This window comes from Peromyscus eremicus, chromosome 4 (assembly GCF_949786415.1).
Source record: "Peromyscus eremicus chromosome 4, PerEre_H2_v1, whole genome shotgun sequence".
Classification (NCBI taxonomy): Eukaryota; Metazoa; Chordata; class Mammalia; order Rodentia; family Cricetidae; genus Peromyscus; species Peromyscus eremicus.
In genome coordinates this window covers 11,496,186-11,505,865 of record NC_081419.1, presented here as the reverse complement: position 1 = coordinate 11,505,865, position 9,680 = coordinate 11,496,186, and the positions used below count along the sequence as shown (strand labels likewise).

The 9,680-nt window shown below is 44.4% G+C and overlaps 1 protein-coding gene across 6 annotated transcripts in view; it reads left to right on the top strand.

Moving 5' to 3' along the window:
• Strbp (spermatid perinuclear RNA binding protein) overlaps positions 1-9,680 on the top strand; it is a 134,851-nt gene that overhangs the window by 1,009 nt on the left and 124,162 nt on the right. For 2 of the 6 annotated variants that reach the window (XR_009378712.1, XM_059260203.1), the window contains exon 1: positions 173-318. The exons of 1 other annotated variant lie outside the window; for it this stretch is intronic. The gene's annotated coding sequence lies outside the window, so the exon portion shown is untranslated. Of the gene's footprint in view, positions 1-168; positions 319-440; positions 533-9,680 lie in introns of those variants that run through there. 3 more of the 6 variants (XM_059260204.1, XM_059260197.1, XM_059260199.1) reach the window with 3 other exon arrangements.

Sequence of the window (9,680 nt, the reverse complement as noted above, 5' to 3'; positions counted from 1 at the left end):
CCGGAGCTCTCAGGTGCGGCAGAGCGCGCGTGCAGGGGGCGCGCGGAGGGCGAGGGGGCGGGCTTTCCGTTCCCCAGCAGCCGCGGGCCCTCCCCCCCCGCTCGGCCAATGGGCGTGCTCGGCGCCGTCACGTGGTCTTCGCCGCCGCCGCCGCCGCGGTCGCCGCCGAAGCCGATCTCGGATCCGCGAGCGCCACCAGGGCAGCAGCCGCCGCAGCCGCCGCCGCTGTGCTGAGGAGCCGGAGACGCGGGCGGAGGAGGTGGCGGCGGCGGCGGAGCGGGAGCGGGGAGCGGACGCGGGCGGAGCGCGGCGGCGCGGGTAGGCTGCGGCGGGGCCGGCGCCTGCGCGGCGGGCCATCCCGGGCGGGCGGCGGTTGAGGCGGCGGTTGAGGCGGTTGGCGGAGCCGGCCCGGGCCCCGCATTGTTTGTTGTGCGTCCTTAGCAGCGGCGGCGACGGCTGCCGAGGCGAGGAGCGCGGCGCAATCCTGGCCCCGCGGCTTGGGCATTGTGGCCGCCGCTGCGGTGCCTGGCCGGTCCGTGTCAGGACTGCGGCCGCCCTGCTTGCTTTCGGGGTCGGGGTCGCGAGTCCCGGCCCCGAGTCTCCCGAGGGCGTGGGCAGCGTGCGGGGCGCGAGCTCGGGGAAGGTGGGAGGGCTCTGGGCTCAGGGCAGGTGCTGGAGGACGTTGCGGGCAGGAATCGGGGAGAGGCTCGGGGGGCGGGCACAGGGTGTGGGCAGATTTAGGGAGACGGGAGGGTTGAGGGACCCGGCCCCACGGTGACCAGGGCCTCAAGGGCAGGCCTGGGGGCCCTTGGGGGCCTAGGTTGGATTTGAGAGGAAAGGAGGACGTTCCGTTTGGGGGTTCAGACGTGTGTGAAGGGGGATTTGGGGCGGGCAGGGGCAAGTGAGATGGTGGAGGGAGGGAGAAGATGGGCACCTCTAGGCTGAAATGGAAGGAGCAGATGCCCCGGTTAGGGCTGTATGTAAGGGGCAGGGAACCGGGCAGAGAGTGGGAAGGCCACCGGACCGCCTGAAGGGAAATGGCGGAGGAGGGGTCCATAGCGGGGAGTGTGGCGGGCAAGGAGTGTCTGGGGAGGAGGTTCTCTCAAGTGGTGGCGGATGAAATTGAGAATGTTCAGGTAGGAGGGTGTGTGTGTGTGTGTGTGTGTGTGTGTGTGTGTGTGTGTGTCTGTCTGTCTACACTCTGTGTGCCCAGGGCTCCAGGAGTCCCTTGATGGGTGTCTGGCCCAGAGGAATGGAGGGAGATGGAAGGGATTGACAAACTAGAGGAGAAAGGCAGATGTTTGTCCTGTACTCATGGGAGAGGAGGTTGGGGCTAATGGGGGGAGGGGTGATTGGCACAGGGACTGAGTTTGAGGGGTTTCGGAGAGAAATGGTTAGGTGATTGGATGGAAAGAGGTGTCCAGGCAGGAGGTGTGTGTAGTAGCAGAAGTGAAATGGAGGGTGTTTGTGTGAGAAACACTGGTGGGCAACAGCAGAAGAGGAACCTTGAGGTTGGCACCGTGGAAAGGGACAGGTGTGTGGGGCATAAGGGAAGGGGGGGCTGTTTATGGAGTTGTAGGTGAGGTGTGGGACATATGGAAGGAAATATTCCCAGGGCAGGAGGTATGGAGAGAAGTTGGGGAGGAGGAGGAAGATGGAAGGGGGTGTGTTTGAAGGGAAATCAGTAGAAGGTGGGATAGGTCTGGAGTGCGATATAGAGGGAGAAGGGAAGGGAGTAGGCAGGGGATAGTGAGAAGAGCGGCGGAAGAAAGGGTATTTTGTAGTAGAACGTATGCTGAAGGAAGGGCCTGGTAGGGATGTATGGATGCATGTCTGACTAGAAAGGGACAGCTGTATGGGGTTGATGTGGTGAGGGATGTAGGATGCTTATGTTTAAGGCAGGAAATGACTGTTGGAGAGCGTTCAGAAGTAGGTTACCTAAGAGTTTGGAAGATTTCAGGTGTAGAAGTGTGAGGAAATATTGGAATATTTACAGTTTTAAGACATTAGAGGATCCAAAATTGTTAGGTCACTGAGATAATAAAAGGTAGAGTGCAGAAGTTGAGTAGGAGGAAAAAAACTAGAGAGGATTACTTTGAGGCTTAGAGGGACTAGACATTTGTGACAATGGACAGAGGATGTGGATCCTAGACTGATTTTAACAGAAAATAGAGGACATTCAGTTGTGTACCATATCTTACAGTTCATTCTTTTAGGATCACAGAGATGATGAAACCTGATTTTTAGTTCCAGAAAAGTGAATGGGAAGGACTAAGGGAGAACTGAATGCCTGCTGTCAAGTTGGGATGTATGTGGTGTGTATTTGATTGGCTTTGTTGACGAGTAGACATACAGACAGCTATACAGCATTATGAGGTAAAGTAAATGGGATAGCAGCAGGTGCATGGCAGATGTCTTTGTGGAGCTGCAAGAGAGCAGATCCCAGAGGTCAGTAGCATCAAGAGCACTGAGAGAGGAAGGGATACGTTGATACTTCCTGGTTAATGGGATAGTATTCAGGTATTGGATGATGTAACACCTGAGTCCCATACTTTAGGCTGACAAAAATGTACATCTAGCTTCTAAAAGTGGCAGAAATGGAGCCTTTGGATTCTAACCTTTAAAATGTTAATAACTGATGTTAGATTGTCAGCTTTTTTTCCCCCAAGTAAAGTAGACTTTAGCTTGAGACTTTTGGTTCTTTGGTATTTTGGCTTGCTTTGATGGTATATGTGATGTTAGCTTTAATGAGGGAAGATATCTCTAGAGTTGGGTGGACATAAAGGCCATCATCAGCCTGCCAGATATATGGGAACTAACCTTTAGGAATTTGAGCACAGACGTTTCAGTGTCTTGTTTCCTTTAGTGTTCTGTAGCTGTGTGTGTGTGTGTGTGTGTGTGTGTGTGTGTGTGTGTGTGTGTGTGTGTGAGAGAGAGAGAGAGAGAGAGAGAGAGAGAGAGAGAGAGAGAGAGAGAGAGAGTGTGAGTGAGTGTATTTGGAAGAATTAAGCAAACTGCTTTGAGACTGTTTTATAGTAAGCACTGTTTCCTAGAATCATGGAAAATGAATTCTCTTGACAGTTGAAATTTCTGTCTTGTCAGATTTTGCTAAAAAGCAGATTTCATCTTGTTATAGAAGTAACTTGAATTACTACTCCATGCACTTCATGGAGTATGTAGTATGGCACTGCTATGATTTCAGAGAAAAGGTCTGCTTTGGATACTTGGGGACTTCCTGGCTTGATTGGTTTTCATTTGGGGAGTATCTTCATGTAGGTACTGTACTTTGAAGTAACTGGTTTTAAGTGGGAGTCAGAATCTTGCCTAGATATAGCAAGAGAGGAGTAGAGCACCAATTTTTAAGTAGCTTGAATTTTAACTATAAGTAGTTAAAAAGTTGATCATTTTTAAAATCCAGATTTGCAATGTTTATGCAGGAAGTAGATGTTCAGAAGGCATTGTTAAAGGATTTTATTTTTGAAGGGAAATGTATTTTAGTATACTTTTTTTTTTTTTTTTTTGAGACAGGGTTTCTCTGCGTAGCTTTGGAGCCTGTCCTGGAACTCACTCTGTAGACCAGGCTGGCCTTGAACTCAACAGAGACCCACCTGCCTCCTGAGTGCTAGGATTAAAGACGCGCACTTCCATTGCCTGGTGTTTGCTGGGATTTGATGTATGTATAGAATATAATTATAAGGAGCATGTGTGTCCCTTCATTGCTCCTTGGCAGGGAATTTGAACAGCAGGATATGAGATGACTAGAGTAACCTTTGAAAATTATCTCTTAATGTGGTCACTACTCCTTCCCTTAGTCCCCTCCCCTTTATGGAGATAGTGAGTAAGATACCCATAGAAATCTCTGTGTCACCTAGGCTGCCTTTAAACGCAAGAAACACCGTCCTGCCTGCTGGGTTACAGACATGAGCCAGCACACCTACACCATATGAATAAGTTTTAGGTCCATCCTGTTCATTTTATTAGTTTTTGGGCAAGCAATATTTCCTTGCTCAAAATAATTCTGAAATAGTATTTTGATGAAACATATTATTGGGTGAAATTCTACAGCTTGTAATAATTTGTAGGTACTTTAAAGAAAGGTAGGTTATTTAGACTTTGCAGGCTAAATAATTGAATTCTGGTTTTATCTTCACCGATGACTGGCTGGACGAGACACTTAATCTCTTTGTGCTCATTTTTCTTCCAGAAACTTGACTCTTTATCTTCCTTCCAAGAGTGTTGAGGTGTTTATATGCAACAAGTTTGTCCTTTTTGTTTGTTTTTCTCTAAGACTCACTATGTAGCCTTGGCTGTCTTTGAACCTAATATATAGACCTGGCTGGCCTCAATCTCACAGCGATCCACCAGCCTTTGCTTCCTGAGTACTGGGATATAAGGCACATGTGATAAGTTTAAATCTCTTGGGAAGACTAGACTTTTGTTAATATGGAGATAGGTTCCTTTATTCCTTTTACCTCTGTGGCTTTTAGATTGGTCAAATATTAGGGCAGTCAGAGCTATGTAGAGAGACCCTGGGGTGGGGCGGGGGTGGGGAGGGGAGAAGAGGGGAGGGGAGAGGAGAGAAGAGAAAAGGGGGGAGAGAGAGAGAGAGGGGGGGGGGAGGGATATTTTGTCATTAGATAAGTTTGTTGTAAGGAACTTGGAGGTGATAATTGTGTGCATATCCAAGATGTCTCTGATTCATTGTTGTCTTGTTGTTTTACTTTGTGCTTTCTTCCATTACCTCTGCAATTGAATATACTGAATTTGATATATATTTGAATTCTGTCATAGCTGAAGCTTGTGCAGACATTGAGTTCTAGTGTAAGCCCAAGATTATTTCTAAACATGATTTCTAGAAGCAGTACTTCCTTTTCTTTCTTTCTCTTTTTTTTTTTTTCTTCCCCTTCGAAACAGAGTTTCTCAATGTAGCTTTGTGCCTTTCCTGGAACTCACTCTGTAGCCCAGGCTGGCCTTGAACTCACAGAGATCTGCCTGCCTCGGCCTCCTGAGTGCTCGGATTAAAGGTGTGTGCCACCACCGCCCAGTGAAGCAGTACTTCTTAAATCATGAGTAGTACATACATGTTTTCATATCTTTTTTGCAGAACACTGAGAATGTGTTCAGAACAGAAAAACAGAACTATTGCTTCTGCAAGTGCCATAAAGTTTACTTATTCTGATTTATTGAGGTTTTTCTTTCTTTCTTTTTTTTTTTTTCCTTTGAGACAGGGTTTCTTTGTGTAGTTTTGGTGCCTATCCTGGATCTCACTCTGTAGACTCACAGAGATCAGCCTGACTCTGCCTCCCAAGTGCTGGGATTAAAGGCATGCACCACCACCACCACCACTGCCCGGCAAGGTTTTTCATTTTTGTGACACTTTCTCTGTATAACTCTGGCTGTCTTGGAACTTGCTCTGTAGACCAAGCTGGCCTCAAACTCAGAGATCTACCTGCTTCTGCCTCCTGAGTTCTGGGATCAAAGATATGCACTACCATGCCGAGCTTCAGAGCCTTTTATTTTAATTTTTTTTTTTTTTTTTTTCTGGTGCTGGAGAGATGGCTCTGCAGTTAAGAGCACTAGCTCTTCCAGAGGACCCAGATTCATTTCCCAGCACCCACATGGCAGCTCACAACCGTCTGTAACTCTAGTTCCAGGTAGCTAACATCCTCACACAGACATATACATGCAGGCAAAACACCAATGCACATAAATAAATTAAAATATTTTTCTTTATTATTTTTAAGTGTGTGTGTGTGTGTGTGTGTGTGTCTGAGTGTATGTAAGGTTTGTGCATATAAATGCAGTTGCCTGTAAAGTCCAGAGGAGGGCATTGGATCCACTGGAGCTGGATTAGTTGTGACAGAGTGCTGGCAACTGAACTTGGGTCATCTGCAGAGTGGTATGTGTGTGATCTTACCTGCTGAGCTGTCTCTCCAGCTTCAGCTTCATTGATGGACAATGTATACTCTGTTTGAAGGGGAGCAATTTGTAAAATTTAAAGCCTTTTTCAATATTGTCCTTGGTTTATTTGTTATAAAGAACCTCCAGATGGTACTCAGGACCAACACTGCAAACATGTAAATAGCAAATTGCTTTATTAGACATTAATTTGCCTTGACTGTGGCAACACTTGTCTTTGATAATAGTCTTACTGTACCTTCTGATCTGCCTAGTAGATTACTGTCTCATGTGACATGTTTGGGACTTGTTACCTATTTTACTGCTCTTCTGTTTTCATTTGGCTTTTCAAAATTATTTTAGCTATTGAAAAACTTTCTGACAGGTAGCTATGAGTAGCTTTATACTCTAATTTTAGGAAACTATTTACAAGTATAAATTAAATTTATATGTCACTTGAAATAGATTAATAAGGTCAGATTAATGGTGATATAACTATTAAATGGTTTATGACTGAAGCCTGTTACTCTTTAATCTAGCTTTTAGTTTTTACATTGAATAGTGGCTTGACCGAATGATCTGACTGGTCACTTTCATCCCTAATTTGAATTACTTATTGCCCTACAAGTCCTTTAGGTACCTTGTATTTAGGAAGTGCAATACCTGCTTTGCAAAATATATATATATTTTTAACATGTGTGTGGCTGCATGAGGGAAGAAGCTCTGAATCTTAGTTATTTGATGTTCAGGTTCTTTTTTAACATGACACAATATAAAACACCTGCTTTCTCAAGTTAACTTTAGTATGACTTGAAAGGGTATGGTTAATTAGATTAGTAATAAATTCACAGCGTTGTATGATGTGACTTCATGGTTCATTTCCATTTGAAAAGTGAGAATTTGCCAGTGGTGGTGGTGAGCAACTTTAATCCCAGCACTTGGGAGACAGAGGCAGGGGAATCTCTGAGTTCAAGGCCAGCCTGGTCTACAGAGTAAGTTCCAGGACAGCCAGGACTATACAGAGAAACCCTGTCTCGAAAAACCAAAAACAACAAACTAATGAACCAATCAACCAGCCAACCAAACAGAATTATAGCCTGTGACTTTGGTTATGTTTAGTTATCTCACTGAAAAAAAAGTATATTTTAGTATAGTTAGGCTGTAACCTTACAGTAAGTGGTTTGTTTCTGAAAGTTAAGATGGAGATAGTAATTTTTTAAAAAGTTACATTTTGTGTGTTTGTTGTGTGTGTGTGTGTGTGTGTGTGTGTGTGTGTGTGTGTGTGTATGTAGAAGTCAGAGGACAAGTTGTGGAAGTCTTTTCTCTCCTCCTACCATGTGGGGTCTGCGTCTCTCAGGTCATCTGGAGGCAAGGGCCTTTACCTGTTGAACAATCTCCCTGGCCGTGCTTTTTTTTTTGGTGATGAGTCAGGGTCTCACTCGGTAGCCCCAGCTGACCTGGAGGTCACTGTGTAGCTCAGGATGACCTTGAATTATCCTGTCTCAGCCTCTCCTGAGTTGTTAGCATTACAGGAATGAACTACCACATCTAGTTTTTGATTTTGTTTTTGAAACAGGGTTTTGTTACTTATAGACTGACTAGCTGGCTTTGAACTTGGATTCTCTACCTCAGCTTCCCAAGAAGCTGTCATTACAGACCAGTGTGTGCTACCATTCCCCACTAGAGAGTTCATTCAAAGATGTGTTTGTAGTTAGAAGGATTGAGCTCATCAGTTATTGCACTGACATATTGGCTTTTGTGCAGCTTAGTCTACATTTTAGCCTATTGAGGTTTTAGATATTGGGTAGCTTTTCAACAACTCTCATAACTAAGTTTTAGTTAGCAAAGCTAGTAAACTAGAAGGAAAGATGGTGTAATTTTTATGTATGTTAGCAAGCCAGGGAAGAATAAGCATAGACCCTTGGTGTATACATTGTCAGTTGTTTTTTGAGCTGTGGATAAACTTAGGATGCCAAGGTTAGCATGGACCAGTAGATATCATGGATTAATAGTGAGGTCTTTAAAATGGTGTTTTATCCACTAGCTTTTAGATAACTATGGAGTTATTTAGAATCAGCTATATTTGTTACAGATTTTATGTTTAAAATTGGAATACATCCTCTAGTTTACAACTAGAATGGAGATGAAAAAAAAAATAAGAAAATTGTTGTGATGGAGAGAAAGCTCATTGGTTAAGAGAAGTTGCTGTTCTGCAGGGCGAGGATCCAGGTTTGGTTCCCAGCACCCACATGGTGGTTCACAACCATCTGTGTAACTCCAGTCCCAGGGGCATCCAGTGTCCTTTTGTGAATTCTGAAGGCACTGGGCACACATATATGGAACATAGATACATGTAGGCAAAACACTCAGGCACATAAAATAAAAATAAAATCTAAAAATAAAAAAAATATTGTGAATCATATAATATTTTTACTTTGTTGTTTTGTTAAGGACAGGATCTTACCATGAAGATCTTCTGACTGTCCTGAAATTCACTATGTAAATCAGGCTGGCCTTGAACTCACAAAGATCTTCCTGCCTCTGTTTCTCAAGTGCTGGGATAAAAGGTGTGCACCACTATGCCTGGCTATCTTGTTTGTTTGTTTATTTTATTTATTTATTTATTTATTTATTTATTTATTTATTTATTTATTTATTTATTTATTTATTTATTGGTTTTTCGAGACAGGGTTTCTCTGTGTAGCTTTGCGCCTCTCCTAGAACTCACTTGGTAGCCCAGGCTGGTCTCGAACTCACAGAGATCCTCCTGGCTCTGCCTCCCGAGTGCTGGGATTAAAGGCGTGCGCCACCACCGCCCGACTGTTTATTTTTTTTAATGAAGTGTAAACTCTACTTTTTTTTTTTTTTGGTTTTTTTGAGACAGGGTTTCTCTGTGTAGCTTTGCACCTTTTCCTGGATCTTGCTCTGTAGACCAGGCTGGCCTCGAACTCACAAAGATCCACCTGCCTCTGCCTCCCGAGTGCTGGGATTAAAGGCGTGCGCCACCACTGCCCGGCTTCGACTTTTTTTTTTTAAGATTGATTTATTATATATATGGTGTTCTGTCTGCATGTATGCCTGCGGGCCAGAAGAGGGTGCCAGATTTCATTACAGGTTGTGAGCCACCTTGTGGTTGCTAGGAATTGAACTCAGGACCTCTAGAAGAGTAGCCAGTGCTTTTAACTGCTGAGCCATTTCTCCAGTCCTATCATGTTTATTTTTAAAGGGAAAATTAAGTACAATATAAGTTAAGGCCTGAGAAGCACACTCAGGGCCTCTGGAAGAGTAGCAAGCTCTCAAAAAAAAAATACAAACAAAAGAAACAAAATAAATAAAATAATGTGTAGCACTTTCTAGCAACTAAGAGTAGCAAGCACGCTTAACTGCTGAGCTGTCTCTCCAGCTCTGCAAGTTTAAATTTTATTTTACCCAGTAGCAGCATTTGGCATGGTGGATGCTTTGCTTGCCTTCTTGAAATACTTTCTGTTTCATGCTTTTTTTTCTCTACCTCTTTGACCTTTTCTCAGCCCCTCCTCCATCCTGATTCGTTGCTCCTACCTTTTTCTGTTGGACCACCTCATGGGGGTCTCTGCTTTAACCTCTTCATTCCTTTGGTGCTCCTATCTGATTTCTCTTTTGAAAAATATTTAGAATATTTAAAGACTTGTGTGTGTTCCTAAGTGTATGTATTAGAATCACATGTGTGCAGAAGCCTGCAGAGGTCAGATGAGGCTTTGGAATTGAACAAGGGTCTTCTGGAAGAGCAGCCAGTGAGTGCTCTT